The sequence below is a fragment of the Crocuta crocuta genome, unplaced genomic scaffold, assembly GCF_008692635.1.
Source record: "Crocuta crocuta isolate KB4526 unplaced genomic scaffold, BGI_CrCroc_1.0 scaffold91-1, whole genome shotgun sequence".
NCBI classification, from domain to species: domain Eukaryota; kingdom Metazoa; phylum Chordata; class Mammalia; order Carnivora; family Hyaenidae; genus Crocuta; species Crocuta crocuta.
The window spans coordinates 2,496,501-2,513,886 of NW_027551575.1; the positions used below are offsets into that span (position 1 = coordinate 2,496,501).

The window sequence follows — 17,386 nt, forward strand, 5'->3', positions numbered from 1 at the left end:
CAGGGTTTAGAGAAGTTTATATAGGTGTTATTATTTTTTTTTTTTGTAGATACCAGTAAGGAAACAGAATCATTAACTCTACCTAACTCAAAATATTACTCACCAAGTCTGTGATTGTACTTGAAGAGAATAACTAAGATTTGAGGGTCCTAAATCTCTTATATTTTCTTTTTATTCAAAGAATACTAATCAACCATAACCTCTGGAGTTGTCTTCTGTACACACCCATGAACAAATGAAATTCATGCTTTCTGATTTACTGTTTAGAATATTAAATTTTTCTTGATGATTAAAAGTGTAGTTTTGAAAATACTTTAGGATTGAGACCCCTGGGTGACTCAGTCACTTCAGTGCCCTACTCTTGATTTTGGCTCAGGTCATGATCTCACAGTTGCAAGATTGAGCCCCATCTGGGACCCTTTGCTGAGGGTGAGGCCTGCTTAAGATTCTTTCTCTCCCTTACCCCTTGCCCCTTCTCTGCTTCTGAGTGTGCTCTCTCACTCCCAAAAAATAAATAAATAAATAAATAAATAAATAAATAAATGAAAACATTTTAAACATTGAAAGTTTTTTCTTTAGTAATATATATTATTTGAATATGTAAATTTAAGAAATAAAATTCCTATAAAATGTATTAAATACAGTCAGCAAGTGTTAGGAAAATATTCTGCATAAGTAGTGCAAAACTTAGATTATATGACTACTTCAAATATATAATAAAGATTAACTATATCTTATGAATGGAGAAACTGAGACTCTTAGAACCGATAAACCCTCTGGGGCACCTGGGTGGCTCAGTTGGTTAAGCGTTTGACTTCAGCTCAGGTCATGATCTCCCTGTTAGTGGGTTTGAGCCCCACGTTGGGCTCTGTGCTGACAGCTCAGAGCCTGGAGCTTACTTTAGATTCTGTGTTTCTCTCTCTCTCTCTCTCTCTGCCCCTTTGCTGCTTGCATTCTGTCACTCAAAAATATAAATAAGCATTAAAAATTTTTAGAAAAGAAACTGTAAACCCTTTAACAAATCTAGTCGTTGATGTGCTTGCCTCATACAACTTATTCTAAAAATAATTGGGAGGTAACTGTCAACTAGTACTGTTTTATTATTTTAAAGGTTTATTTATTTTGAGGGTGTGTGGGGAGTGGGGAAGGGGCAAATAGAGGTAGAAGAGAGAATCAATCTCAAGCTCTGTGGCTGTTGGCACAGAGCTGTACATGGCGCTGGATCTCATGGTTCAAGACCCAAATCAAGAAGCTTAACCAACTGAGCCACCCAGGCCCCCCAGTACTCTTTCATTTTAAACAAAAGGGAAGATATTTCACTTTAGTAGTATTTGTCTGTGTAATATCCCAATATAGGACATTCTAGACTCCAACTATAACTTTAGATAGGCTGCTAAATTTATAAAGATAAGATTCCTAATGTTGCAGACCTATGTATTTAAAATAGCCAATTAACTGCCCTCACTTCACTTTCACTTCTTAACAAAGCTACCTATAAAACTAATACAATGTAAATGTACCAATCACTGAGTACAGTTTCAAAAAATCCTCTGTAGAAGAGCTTTTGGTAATGGATCAGATTGTTGGAACAAGCAAGACTGAGAATTNGTAAAATATGAAAAACTAACAGTGGACAATTTAAGAAGCATGCACGTTTGATTGACCTAAGAATTGGGTGGGAGCGGGGTAGGCAGGCTCAACAGAGTGACTGATGCAGGCAGTTTACTTTTGAGATCCCCTTCTCCCTTCATCCTTGTCTCCTTCCTGTGCCCCGCACACCCTCATGTCCTCAGAGCTGAAACCAGTCTTCTCCCTTTATTCTCCTTACCGGAATTTGCTCACAGTAAATTGTAAAAAATAAAGAAGACTTAAAAGTGTAAGTAAGTCATTAGACACGAATTAGTGCTTTTTTTTTTTTTTTTCCTCTCAGGAATATTTGCATTCTAACATGAACTGAGCATTGTGTAAACAGACTAAATCCCTAATGGGGGCTGCATCCTGTGTCAGGAATACAGAGGTTCCCTGTGGGCAGCAGGCTTGGCGGGCACACCAGATAATCAGCTATTATTGAGGATGATATGCTGAAGATGGAGAAAAACAGCAAGGAGAAAAGGCCAAAAACAGGGAATGAGATTTCAATGTATTAAGCCCATTCTGTTCTCCCGGCCTTGTGCTGGGCGTTTTCAGTGGTAATTTGACTAATCCACACAACAATTCTGAGAGGTGGGCATTATTATCACACGCATACCCTTTGGTTAACAGCTGTGAAGACAGAAGTCATGTGGGGAAGGGGCTTGCTGAAGGTCATATGGCTTATAAGTAGCTAGGCAGCTGAGGTTTGGACCCTGGGGTTCCTAGCCTTGGGATTAAACTTTTGTTAATTGTGCCTGCTTCCAAGAACAACTACGAAGGATACGTTTCCAAAAATATGATAATAGTCATAAATAGGGATACAGAAATAATCCCAAAATAGCTCTGTTGAGGTAACTGATGGAGAGGGAATAAGAAATATAAGGTTGTTGGGATTTTTTTGTGGGTTTTTGTTGTTGTTGCTTGTTTTGTTTTTTTCCCTAGAAGGGTTCCCTCTGAGCATCACTTTCCCCGGCTGTCTGGCCTTGTGAAATTATACCTTCCCTGGTGGCCAGGAACTCAGTGTGCCCTTCTTTCTGTCAAGGGCAGCTTGAAGTTCATGCAGTAGTTTATTTGAAGCTTGTGGGTACCAATTCCAGGCAGCAAGATACTACTTTCAGAAACTAAATGAGCTTTCTCCAGTCACAGCGAAAAGAGATACAACAAAATTGATTACCTTATGGTGCCTCCCCAGTTATTTTATTGTTTCTTGAGCCAATCTGTTCTCCCAGTGGTGGCACTGGTACAGTAGTCAGTCTATTCTGTATTCTCATTTTATGAGTAGGGCTCATCTGAATATAGTCATAGACATTGAGTCTAGACCATTTTTCTTAGAATCACAGAGATGAGGAAAATTCCAAACCATACTTGTTCCAAATGGCAGAATTTATTTTTGGAATCTTTTGAACTATTTATATTATGTATGTGAATACCACATTGATTGGAAGCCTGCCTTTATCTGTTCATTAATAAGGGGATGGGAAACTTAGGATAAAACCAAGGCAGTCAGCTACCATCTAGCTTTTCCTGTTTCCACGTTGAAACATTTCCCCCATCATTTTATAGAAAGGTATGTTTTAAAGAAGCAAGTCTTTCATCCCTGAGAGGGAGACACTTGTAATGCTACCACAGAATCTTTAATAAGAAAAAAAAAGCCCTCATTATTATTCAACTTGTGTCTGTCTTTATTTTAAAATGATCCTTGGGGTAAAATGATGAATGCATGTTGTATGGTTCAACTCCCTTTGNTAGTAGCCACCGGATGACCATGAGCAAGACTGTAGAAAAAGAAGTAATTCTTTGTTGTCTTTCTCCTTTTTTCCAGAGTCTGGGCACCTTCTAATTTTCACAGCTTTCTGCTCTGCAAAATGGGTGTTTTACTGTCCAGAGAGTCCTGTTGTTGCTATTGTTCAGGGTTGGTTCCCATGATCTGAGATGAGGAAGGCAATCTGAGCCCTTTACTATGGGTAAATGTGTTGAACACTTTATACTGTATAATCCTGGCCTGGGCTGAGCTCTGAGGAAACATTGATGAATAAAACAGGCATCATCTCAGCTCTTAGAAGCCTGAAAAATTAGTAGGAAAAACAAACATTAAACTTGCCACACCAAAATTAAACACATAATCAGATAAAGTGCATCAAAGAAGAACTGACGAGTCCAAAAGATAAAGAAGAGAACCAATTAATATGAGAGTGGAAAATCAAAGATTATGGAAGGAAATAGTGTAAAAGCTGAGAAATGAAAGGTGAAAAAGAATTAGCCAAGTGAAAAACAGAAGAAAGTATTTTAAAAAGGGGAGAAACATTTACCAGTAACATTTCAAAGAGATGGGAAGAGTCAGATGATTTCCATTAGTTTTACTAAGGAGTTACTGACTTATCTCTTCCATAAATGATATGCATACAATGTAACTAATAGAATATAAGAAGAAAGTTATTTCATTTCACCTGGGTGGCTCAGTTGGTTAAGCATACTACTCTTGATTTTGGCTCGTCATGATCTCGTGGTTTGTGAGTTCAAGCCCTGAATCAGGCTCTGTGCTGACACTGCACAGCCTGCTTGGGATTCTCTCTGTCTCTCTCTCTCTCTGTCTCTCTCTCTCTCTGTCTCTCTCTCTCTCTGTCTCTCTCTCTCTCTCTCTCTGTCTCTCTCTCTCTCTCCCTGCCTCTCTCTCTCCGCCCCACCCCTGCACACGCTCTCTCTCTCATTCTCTTAAAATAAATAAAGAAACATTAATAAGAAATAAATTTATTTCAAAGAATAAGGAGGTGAGGAGAAGGCGTGTTGAATGTTACATGCCCATGATAATATAGTTCTGCTTTCCCTATAAACCTCAGTAAAACAGTGGTGGTATCAAAGGGTTGCTGGAAGGCACTGGTTTTCCCAGTGTACTTACAACTAACATAAAAATTTAAACAACCTTGAAACCATTGTGCTTAACTATGCAAACACAGCTTCAAGGAAGGTCCTCCGGGTCACCTGCTCCCACCTGTTGCCCAGAGTTCCTCACCATGGAGCTGCTTTTGTATGACCAGCTGCCAGTCTTACAAGGCTTATGCAACCTATGGAGAAAGGACGCTGTTTAATTTGGAACTGCTCTGAGATATGATGATTCTGTGCATTTTTTGTGTAAATTTTGTTCCTGACAGAGAGCCATATGATTAGCATTAAATAAATCTACAAGAATATCTATTATTAAGATAAGCAGCAATATTACTCTCTTTAATGACTTTTCAGCTTTGGTTCAGCTTAAAGGAGATCTGCAGGTGTAATGATGTGCATACATCTTTAAACAATGTATTGTTTTCATTATATTATAAATACAATTTTGTATTTCTTAATGAGATTACTGTCTTGGGACTTCAAAGATGTGTGTAAAATACAATCAGGGCATTAAAAGTAAAGAAAAGTTATCCCCACCAGAAATAATCCTATCAGGTTGTTTGGTAAAAAATCTTGAATTCAGCGGATGAAGAAAAAGCTCCCCAAGGAGTCTTTAATAGAACTCTTTAGGACTTGGCAGAACTGGAATCAAAATCTCTCCATAAAAATGAATAATGCCTCAGGCCACATAAATTAAAAAATGGGATCCCTAGAAAACATTATAACAGCCGATTTTAATTGTCCAAATAATGAGTTCAAGAGAGGCACCCTCAGCTTCCTGAATTTCTTTTAGAAATAAATGATATTCTAGTGGTGCCTAGGTGGCTCAGTCGGTTAACCGTCAGACTTCGGCTCAGGTCATGATCACATGGTTTGTGGGTTCGAGCCCCGCATCGGGCTCTGTGCTGACAGCTAGCTCAGAGCCTGGAGCCTGCTTCAGATTCTATGTCTCCCTCTCTCTCTGACCCTCCCCTCTTCACGCTGTCTGTCTGTCTGTCTGTCTGTCTGTCTCTCTCTCTTTCTCAGAAATAAATAAAAAATATTAAAAAAATAAATGATATTCTTGCCAACAATGGATCACAGTTATGAGGTATTCTGCATAGAGAATATAAAAACAGAACAGGAAGAAGCAGGTGGACCACAAAATTCTATACCATTTCTAAGCCTCCTTGACTTATGACAAGCATATTACAATAATACTTATGTGAGGGCTGTTAATGAAGTACTCACAAAGTGCCTCCTCTTCCATTTAATTTTTAATTTTTGTTCCTCATGTTGAAATATATAGAAAAATAGTAACAATCCCTGAGAGAAAAGAAAGAAGAATACAGAGATCCCCTAGTGGTGAGCAATTTATGTGAAAATAGCCGACTCACTCTCCCTTGCCTCCTTATGACCTAGGGAACTGAATTTCTGGGTTTGTAATTGGATTTTGATTAAGAAGCACATTCTGTGGCCATAGAAGAGTTTTTCTTTGTGGAAAAATCCAAACTGCCAACTTTATTGTATCAGTTCTAAATGTTTTCTGTTATAAGTAACAAGATACCTGAACCTACAATGACTCAAACAGAGAGGAGTTACTTTTTCTTTTTAGTTTTTTTCCCAAATTTCTTATTAATTTATTTTTTTAATTTCCATCCAAGTTAGTTAGCATGTAGACCAACAATGATTTCAGTAGATTCCTTCATGCCCCTTAGCCAGTTAGCCTTTCCCCCTCCCACAACCCCTCCAGCAACCCTTTGTTTGTTCTCCATATTTAAGAGTCTCTTACATTTTGTCCTCAGAGTGGAGTTGCTTTTAATGAAGTAACCCCCGGAGGCATTTCAGTTGTTGTATGATGTTATCACAAATTGCAGAAAGCCAACATCTATGCAGTTTTCTCAGCTTTTTCTTCATGACGACAAGACGGCGACTACAATGACAGATAACATGTTTGTGTTCCATGCAGTATTGAGAAGAGGGAAAAGCGATAGGAAGGAAGGGCCCTCTAAATGTGTTTATTCCATTTATCAGAAACACAAAAGCCGTCCTCAAAGCCCTTAAAAAATTTCATCGTATAGCCCATTAGCCAGAACCATACCGTATGGCCATCTCTAATGGGAAGGAAATCAAAAAGTTAATATTACTCTTTAGTCTCTATAATAAGTGCAACAAGGATGATGAAAGATAGGGGCGCCTGGGTGGCTTAGTCGGTTAAGCGTCCGACTTTCGCTTAGGTCATGATCTCGCGGTTCGTGGGTTCGAGCCCCGCATCGGGCTCTGTGCTGACTGCCAGCTCAGAGCCTGGAGCCTGTTTCAGTCTGTGACTCCCTCTCTCTCTGACCCTCCCCTGCTCACGCTGTCTCTCTCTCTCTCTCCTAGAAATAAATAAATAAATAAAAGAAATAAAAGAAAAGGTGTGTCTGTAGCTGTGGAACATGGTTTTTCTAAAGAGTATCAAAGTGGTTCTAAAAAAAAAAATATTAGCCCCGAAGCAGATGATCCTCCTTCTGATGCACATTCAGAATGGTACATCACAGTGCTTACATCACCCACCTCACTTCATCTCATCACATAAGCATTTTATCATCTCACATGATTACAAGAGGAAGAAGGTGAGTACAGTACAATAAGATATTCTGAGAAAGAAAGAAAGAAAGAAAGAAAGAAAGATCACAGTCACATAACTTTCATTATAGTATATTTTTATAATTGTTCAATTTTATTAGTGTGATTATTTCTCTTACTGAACCTATTATATAAATTAAATTTTATCATAAATATGCATGTGTAGGAAAAAAATAGCATATACAGGTTTCAGTACTATCTGCAGTCTCATGCATCCACAAGGGGTCTTGAAATATACCTCCTGTGGATAAGGGAGAACTCCAGCATTCTAGACTAAGAGCATGTGCCAAAGGAAAAATACGAGTGTTATGAATTTAACTGTGTTCTTCCGAGATTCATGTGAAATCCTAATTCCAGCACCTCAGCATGTGACTGTTTTTGGAGATAGGGCCTTTAAAGACATGATTAAGGTTTAAAAAAATGAGGTCATATGGGTGAGTCTTAGCCCAATACAACTGGTGTCCTTCTAAGAAGAGGAGATTAGAATATACAGACAGGCACAGATAGACTTTGTGAAGAGAAAGGGAGAAGATGACCATCTACAACACAAGGAGAAAGGCCTCTAGAAGAAACCAATCCTGCCCACACCTTGATCTTGGACTTCTAGGCTCCAGAGCTATGAGAAAATAAATTTCTGTTTAAACCAGAGTTTGTGATTTTTGTTATAGCAGTTCTAGCAACCTAATACCATGAGCAAATATAATTTTTGTTTAATAAATAGGACTAGTGAGGTAAGACACTAAATTCATGAAAGTAGAATTAGAAAGAAGGCAGTTTCTTGATCTACTGTATAGGTATAACATCATTGAAATCTACAACTTATGCAGTGGGGTGTGGAGATAAAAGGTCAGTCATGACTGAGCTATAAAGACCTGGAAATGGGCAAGTCAAGAAAGACAGTAGCTTGATGGAAAAAAAGAAAAAAAGATGGCTATGGTTTCAGTTGTGTTTCCATTTAGGAGGAAATGGATGCTCAGTATAGAGGCATCCATCGTGAAGTCACAAATCTGTGTCAAACATTCAGAAACTGATGAGATGGCCAAGTAAATCAATACTGAATACAAACAAAGTGCCAGATCCTGAACCACCAACGAATGACTTGTGCGTTCCTTTTAAAGAGCTGAAGCAATATGACTAAATTTCTTTATATGTCATATCAGTGACAGACTAAGGTCTCCTATTTTAAAAGCAAAGAAACAAACTAAGAGACCTTAACTTGCTTATGTCTACTGCTTAAAATTTCTTTTGAGGGGCGCCTGGGTGGCTTAGTCGGTTAAGCTTCCGACTTTCGCTTAGGTCATGATCTTGCGGTTCGTGGGTTCGAGCCCCGTGTCAGGCTCTGGGCTGACTGCCAGCTCAGAGCCTGGAGCCTGTTTCAGAGTCTGTATCTCCCTCTCTCTCTGACCCTCCCCTGCTCACGCTCTCTCTCTCCTAGAAATAAATAAAAAATATTTTTAAAAAATTTCTTTTGAGAAGGAAATAACAACAGAAAGTTTTTGTGTTTTGGTCTTTCTTACCTTTGTATTTTGCACAGAGGTAAGACCAAAAAGGCAAACACTTCATGGGAAGGTAAAATGATTATCTGAATTCATATAAGTATGAATATTCATACAAGTATGAGATTAGATTCTTTCTCAAGAGTTGGCATTAGTGGGGAGTGGGAGAGCATTGAGACACATCCCCTCTCCTGCAAGAGAGCGTGTGGTGCAAGACTTGGTGCTGTGAGTACCACAGAGAAGAGGCTGCCTGGGGCCAGTACGGAGCCAGCATCCAAGTCATCTCAAAATAGTGAAGGGATCCTATATCCCCTACTAAGGAAAAGTTGGCTTTGATTATATATTTCACTTCTGTGCCATATTTTGCTGAAACCATACCCATTAGGGAAAATCAAGAATTTAGGATTAGTTTTCCATGTCAAGAGAGTGCTCCCTCCTTTTATCTCTCGTTACAGAATGTCCCACTGGTTCCCAAGAGTAAAGCTTAGCTGACGTGCTTTCATGAATTGTTTATATTGTTCATTAATTAATGTGACGAACGTATTAAAAATAGGACTCCTCGTTTTCATCCTGAGGGCTTATACATAATAGCAACAACCTTTAGCAGAGTACTGCATTATTTATTTATAGAATGGTTTTGACTCATTTAATAATGCTCTGTAATTAATTTGTAGATTACTTTTTGACTTTGCACAATTTAGTATTATGTTCCTACAAACATAATTTTTTACAAAAACATTTTTGCTATTGTTATTTAATATCTATCATTTTCCTTTACTGTGTTTAACACTATTATATCTGTAGAAAAAAATGTTAGTGTGGTTGGAATGACCCAAACTTCTGTGATAACTATTTACTTTATGAATATTTTTAATAACTACTGTGTTTCAGGAAATGCTCTAGGTATTGGGGGCAAGATACTGAATAGGTAGAAAATAAGTAATTGCCTTTAGGTGTCTTACATTCTTTTACATTCTCATTTAACCCTTAAAATTTTAAGTTCAAATCCCAGGAGGAAGGACCAAAATCAAAGAGCACAAGATAATGAAAGAATTTTTTAAAACCATGTCATTTTGTCCCAGAGTGAAATCAAATGTGCTCAACTATATACATTCAAAACCTAAAGTCTTACCATAATTGTTAATCCAAGTCTTGGACCTTCACACATTACACTGCATTTCACAATAAAAGATTAACCTCTGTTTAGTACATTTCAGTGCCAGGATATACTTAGGATTTCAATGAATAAAAAGAGAAAAGAGAGAAACTTGATCAAGTGGTGTCATTTCTGAGAACAATTCCTTTATGAAGCAAGTATTCTGATTAGATTTAACCTGGGCTTACAAGATATTTTATATCAATGCTCTTCTTTAGGAGGCTTTCTTAAGGTATGACTCCATGAAAACATTTACATGGAATTATGCCATATTTGCCTGATCCTGAGGCCCTAAGTCAACAATGCTGATGTAACAGTTGGTCAAATTAGATAAGAAATAGCCCAAGACTTTCCTTTCCAGTAAGTACAGTCTCATGGAAAATCACCTTTGAATCCACCAGATGAAATGATGCCACTGGGTGTAGCCAATGGGAAAATCCTAAAGGAAGTCCCTGACTAGTCAATCTTCTTCTCTGCCTCACACTTTTGAACTTAGTGAAGCATTCAAAATGGCCTTTCTTTAGAGGAGGATGTAGTCAATGATTCACCTATTGATAAATAGCTGCCTCTGGACAGCGAGGCCTGGCCACAGTACAGGGGAAGCAAGATGAGTGGCTGCACAGATGAGTTGCCCCTTTGGATCCTTCCAAGCCTACAGGCTCAGATGAAAAGCTCAGGCTTAAGAGCTGCCAGAAAGTGTCTTTCAAAGAGCCTACCTTTTTTCACTCAAGTACGAGTAGTCCACTGACTCAGTTCCTCAAAGAGCTATGTGAAGGTGAAAGTAAGTTCATTGTCAAACTTTAATAGCCCTGAAGTTCTAATGAAGTCATGGATGTGAAAATGATATTTGAAATCACAATGCAAATACAACATACTTTCAGTCATCATCTCAGTACCTGAGGAAAAGGTAAAAATAGAGCCACACGTTTTCTCAAGGTCCCACATGAGATATTTTGTTTCATAATCTTCTGCAGGCATCTAGAAAATGTACCTCACCAACATGGATGGACCCTGAGGGTGTTATGCTGAGTGAAATAAGTCAGGCAGAGAAGGACAGATATCATATGTTTGCATGTATAGGAGGATTAGGAGGAACTTAACGGAGGACCATGGGGGAGAAGAAGGGGGAAAATGGTGGGGGAAAGGGGGAGAGGCAAACCATGAGAGACTCTTGAATGCTGACAAAAACTGAGGACTGATGGATGTGGGGGGGAGGGGGGAGGGGCATGGAGGAGGGCACTTGTGGGGATGAGCACTGGGTATTATATGGAAACTAACTTGACAATAAACTATTTGTAAAAAAAAAAAAAAAAAGAAAGAAAAGAAAAAGAAAATGTAGCTCACCTAGGCTGTTGGTTTGTGAATTAAGTATGGCACTTGCTTTCTTTTGTGTTACAACACGTCCTTGTGATATTTCCACCATGTGATGTGCATGTGGAAATCTATGCTATTTTTCAGACAATGTGAGGCAAATGCTAGCTAGGTTAGCCTACAGTTTAAAGCATCATAGAATGAACTCCCAGATAGCTGCTACACTTATATAATACCTGCTCTATGCCAACACCATTCTAAAGTTCTATATATATTAACTACTTTATTCTTAGCAATAAGCATACGAAGTATGTACTATTATTACCCCCATCTTACAAATGTGAAAACTAGATAGAGAAGATGAAGTGATATGTTCCAAACTAGAGAGATGTTCTAAAAATAGAGAGATGAAGTGATATGTTCTACATCACACAGCGAGTAAAGGGCAGAGTCAGATCTCAGATCTTTCTGGTCTGCCTCCAGAGTCCATACAATAACTGCTAAACCACATTCTTTTAAATATTGGTTTTATGAATATTGTGCTATTTCTGACAGTGGATGTAATGTTTGTTGTCATTTGTATTTCTTCTTTGTCTTCTACTTTGGATCTAGGACTACATGTAATATTAACAGATATTAGCTCATAAGAGACTTGTCTGATGATTATGCATAAAATAGTTTCTCTTTTAGAACATTTTTGCAGCATTAAATGCTTCTCCTTAGGATTATCTCATTTTATCCCCTCAGTCTTTAGAATACATAGGGCTTTATCCTTACTTTGCAAAGGAAGGAACATCAAAAAGATTAAACAATTTGTTCATTTTCACATCACAAGTTTGTAGCAGTTCTAAGATCAGAAATCAGATTTCCTGGCTCTCAGTCTCCAATTCTTTTTGCAGATTATCATACTGCTCCGTCATATTTTTTGTCTTAAAGTTTGAAAAAAGATGAAAAGTTTAAGAATCCCGGTAAAACTGCAGAAGCATCTTTTGAAAAACATTTAGAATAACGTGAGAAGTTCTCACTAAAGTAGAAGGTGAGGGGCACTTGGATGGCTCAGTTGGTTAGGTGTCCAAATTCAGCTCAGGCCATGATCTCACAGCTGGTAAGTTTGAGACCTGCATTGGGCTCTGCACTGACAGCTCAAGAGCCTGGAGCCCGCTTCAGATTCTGTGTCTCCTTCTCTCTCTCTCCCTCCCCAACGTGTGTTCCCTCCCTATCTCTCTCTCTCAAAAATGAATAAGCATTATTTTTAAAAAAAAAAAAATACTTCGGCAGCACATATACTAAAAAATAAAGAAAAGGTGAAAACACATTAACAGTGAACTAAGTCACGTGAGCACATATAGCTAGGTTCCAGTTTATTAATTTTCAATCTCTCATTTCTTGGCTGGCTAATGTGAACCCCTTGACAGGACAGGTCTGGAGTGCTCTCCTGCTTTATGCTGTTGCTTTTTCAAGGTAGCTCATTTGCACTTGTTTATTCTCTTCCTTCACTTGGTCTCAGAAGCTGTGTTGCTAATTATTGACCCAGGCAAGCCTCAAAGAGGACAAAAGCAGAGAAAATTGGAGTGCTCTTTATGTAGAATCAAAATGCATTTTTCATTTTTCATAAGGAGCAAGGCATTTTTTTCTACTCAGTTATATGAGCACTTGAGTTTCTGCTAAGAATCACAGCTCAATTTTTCAAAAAAAAATTTTGATATTTCATTTACAGCCAGTTTCCTGAAGTGTCAGTGTGTGTGTGTGTGTGTGTGTGTGTGTGTGTGTGTGTGTGAATTTTTGGTTTCTGTATTAACCTGTAAGACAGAGCAGAGTAATAATGTATTTATTCCATGAATATGTCTCAAAGAGTTACCAAGAGTAAACAGTGCTAAATACATTGGAAGATGTTTAGACATAAAATTTCCTTATCACAGGACCTGACCCATGGTGGATGCTCCAGAACTATTTAGTAAACTGAAATGAGCCACCACCTAAACTGTACTCCCCTGCATTAGCATCTATTCAGGAAGTTCTGAATTCATTAAACATGTGAAAATCAGAAAGGAAGTTAGGAATCGTCTCATATAGCCCTTTTATTTTAAGAGATTAATAGTATATTATTCATACTATACTACACAGTGTCTATTTAGGAGTATACTCTTTTCATCATAATGTGTTTCAGAGATTACACCTATATACCTATAATACAGAGCATCATGTGAGAAGAGCTACGGAAAGCCCTAGAACAGTATTACCCAGTGAAAATATGATGCAAATCACAATTTAAAAATTTTAGTAGCGCTTTTAAAGGGTTCAAAAAGAGTAAAATTAATATTAATGTGTATATTATTTAACTTAATATATCCAGAGTATAATTTCAAGATGTAATCAATATAAAATTATTTTTTTTAATGTTTTATTTATTTCTAGGAGAGAGAGAGACAGCGTGAGCAGGGGAGGGTCAGAGAGAGAGGGAGTCACAGACTGAAACAGGCTCCAGGCTCCGAGCTGGCAGTCAGCACAGAGCCCGACGCGGGGCTCGAACCCACGAACCGCGAGATCATGACCTAAGCGAAAGTCGGACGCTTAACCGACTAAGCCACCCAGGCGCGCCCCGAAATTATTAATGAGTTCTCTTAAATTTTTTGTACAAAGTCCTCAAAATCCACAGTATATATTATACTTTTGAAACATCTCAAGTTGAACTAGCCATATTTCAAGTACTTAATAGATATATATGGCTTGGAGCTACCCTGTTAGGCCGTGTAGGTCTAGTATCACAGAGTAAGATTACTATGCTTTTTTAAAGCTACAGTATTTTTTATTGCTAATTTTTAAAGTTTGATTTTAATGTAAAAGCATAAAAATAAAACATAACCTAAATGATTCAACATGACATTAAAAAAAATTAGAATAGAACTGTAACCATTAGAGAAATTGAATCATTAGCTACCATTTGAACCACCCCCCTCCAAATTAGAAAATAAACAAACCATCAAAAGTATTGGCTCAGATGGTTCTACCTACAACTTGTATCAAACTTTTAAGGAATAGAGAACTTGTACCTTGTACAAATTGTGTCATTTACAAATAACTACCTTCAAGTGTATAATCAGTTTCCTTTCCAGCACTAGTAGAAGCTTAAATTGATAACCCATTTCTTAAAACTGTGATCAGAGAATAATCTTAGCTATCCATACTATTATTACTATTTGCTTCCTTCTGAAAATGGCCATTTGGTTTTATTATTTTATCATGCCATTTAATAGATGGCTACATAGAACAATCACTTAATATTAAATGAAAAAAAAATGAAAGTAGGAAGAAGTTACCTGTCAGAGGAGTCTAAGCTTGTCAATTATTTTTAGAGATATATATGCCAAAAAGAAAGGTTTTCTCTTTCTTACTATTCTTCACATTCTTGTTTCTAATAAGATATTCTGCAGAAGTGAAGAGACTACTGCATTATTTGATGTTCAGTCCACAAAAAATAAATGTGATCATGAGTATGGATCTCACCTTGACCTTTTCCTGGATCTTTGTTCAAATCATAGGTAAATTTGTTGGTGAGGTTTTCTTCTTTTAACTTCTTCAGCTTTTGAAGTAAAACTGGAGCTGGCATAAGAGAGAAAGGGACAGAACTGAAAAGCCAGATGACATTTCTCAAGTCTTCTGAATTTGCTACAGTATGATCGCTGCGATCATTTCATACTCAACTTTTTTCAAAGGAATATCACAGTTTCACTTTATTTTCTGGCCCAATGGATAAATCAGTAGAGTTCTACAACCTTCTTCTCAAAAACTAACTCTGATTCTCTATATGGTACCACATTAATAAGGTCTTCCTTTTTAGTTACCAGGTGATGCAGGTTTCTAAGATGTTTTCTTTAAACTCTTAGTGCTTTTACAGCTCTTATATACAAGCATAAATTGTTATTAATATCAGTGCAGTGAGGAAGATAGGCAAGTATGTTAGTTACAATCTTTTTAGCTGTAACAGAAAACTATAACTCACTGGCTTAAAACATAATGAACCCTAAAATGGGAAGCTCATGTCACTTTAAGCAATTCAGTGACACTATCAAAGGCCTGAGTCCTGTCTATCTTTAGTTTTTGCCGTCTTCAAGTACTGGTGTTTTTGTTTTTTTTTGTTTTTCTTTCTGACATGTTCCCCCATGACCGTAAGATGTCTGTCACAGTTATGGCTATCAAATTCAGATAACTATGAGTAGTGGAAAAAAAAAAGTTCTTCTTTTAAGGTGGAAAAACATCTTTCCCAAACAGACTTGCTGTGTCTTACTTCTCTTCAATATCTCATTGTTCAGGATTCCATTACATGCTAATGTCCTAACCAATTACTACCACAGAAATGGTACCTCCATGAATTACTGGGACAGCTGGGTTTCCCTCGTGGTTGCAAGAGCTGAGATTCCCCTCCCTGTTTAAGTACACACAATGGTGTGTGGATATGTGCATTGTATTAAGGGTCTAGTTGGAAGGAGAAATGATTAGGCCTTCTATGAGCCTACAAGGTAATCAGAAATTTCTGTCTAGAATAATAAGTGCTACAGAGAAGCATCAAAGTCCAGGATGCTATGGAAACACACCAGAAGGGCACCTAGGGAGAATTTCGGAGCAAGGGAGAGAGGGTCATAGTTGTCTTTTAAAGAAAGTTGCCTGACCTGAGATATAAAGGACCTGAGAGGATAACAAGGGAAGGGTGGTGGAGAAAAAAGAGGGTTTAAGATAGACAGAATATCATGTGCAAATGACTAGGGAGAAGAGAGAATGTAGTGAGTTTGGGGAGATGCAGAAAGCTTAGTTTGCCTAAGGTCCAGAGCACAAGGGGGGCCTCAATCAGAAATAAGACTGGAGAAACACACGAAGATAAATAATAAAAGGTTTAATAAATCATATAGAGATTTATGCTTCGTTTTACCGCAGTGTGGAGCCAATGAAAGATTTTAGGTAGCAAATGACATAATTAGATTTGCGCTTTAAAAAAATATCTTGGGGCACCTGGGTGGCTCTCTAGGTTAAGCATCAGAGTCTTGATTTCAGTTCAGGTAGTGATCTCACGGTTTGTGGGTTTGAGCTCTTCATCGGGCTCCTCTCTAAAAGTATGGAGCCTACTTGGGATTCTCGTTCTCTTATCTCTCTATCCCTCCCCTGCTCATGTGCACTCTCTCTCTCTCAAAATGAATAAACATTAAAACAAAACACTCTTTGGCTGCTGTGGGAAATTGGTTGGTATATGATTAAAAGTGAAGGTAGGAACAGGTGAGAATCAATTATAATAATCCCAAGGAGGAAATGGTGATGGGGCTACAGACAGGTGGATAGATTTAAATGACATTTAGGAGTTTTGACTAAGCAGGACTTGGTTAATAGGAGGTGAGAGAAGTGGAGATCCATAATTACTCAGATTTTTGCCATGAACACCCCGGAGGATAGAGACAACATTTTTTTTAAGATGTACAAAGGAGAATCCAATTTGGAGGGGAGGTGGACTGATTTAAATTGTACTCCATTAGTTTGAGAGGACTGTTCTGTCTGAAATTCAAGAGAGATATTCCTGTTCTTAGAGTACTTTCATATCCTAAGGGATATCTTCACCAATAATTGATGTAGACCATATTAGAGGTACTATAATTTGTTTCAGATGGTACTAAGTAAACACGTGACAGATACAGTTTAAAGAACAAAATGCTTCTTCCTGAGGGATAAAAGATGGGAGAATCTGAAATCGGACAAAGGGCAATTGTAGAGCAACAGGAACACTACAGTCTCGATGAGGTGTGGTGTTGCTCTTGGTTGCCAGGGAAAGTATACAATAAAATATGCTTTGTGGACTAGTTGAATGGGGCAGAACACCTGTGATCCCCACAGAAAAAATTATACATATTACCTATAATGATATTTATTGCAAGGTGCATTAGTTAGCTATAGATACAGTAATGCTACATAACAGGCAACCACAAAATACCAGTAGCATAGAACAATAAGCATTTGTTTCTTGTTCATGGGTCTGTTAGTGGTCTGGGGTGCCTCTGCCTCAGGCTGCTCATGGTCTTCATGTTTGTTCCTTGTGTTTCTCCTTCTTCTTGAATCGGTGGTTTCCCAAGAGCTGTTCTTGTCATTGCAGTTGAAAACTCCCAGAATAGCAAGTGGAAACACTCCATAACTTATAAGGCCTCAGTTTGAAATAGGCAATATTATTGGTGCCCATATTGTGTTGTTCAAAAACACATAATATGGCCAAGATGGATATCATTCAGGGAGTTGATAGGGGAGTGAGAGGACAGGGAATATTCGT

General features: G+C 37.8%; 1 protein-coding gene across 1 annotated transcript in view; it reads left to right on the forward strand.

Annotated features, from left to right (window-relative positions):
- The window catches only part of LOC144221090 (3',5'-cyclic-AMP phosphodiesterase 4D), a 354,077-nt gene that overhangs the window by 22,103 nt on the left and 314,588 nt on the right, over nucleotides 1-17,386 (forward strand). The window lies entirely within an intron of this gene.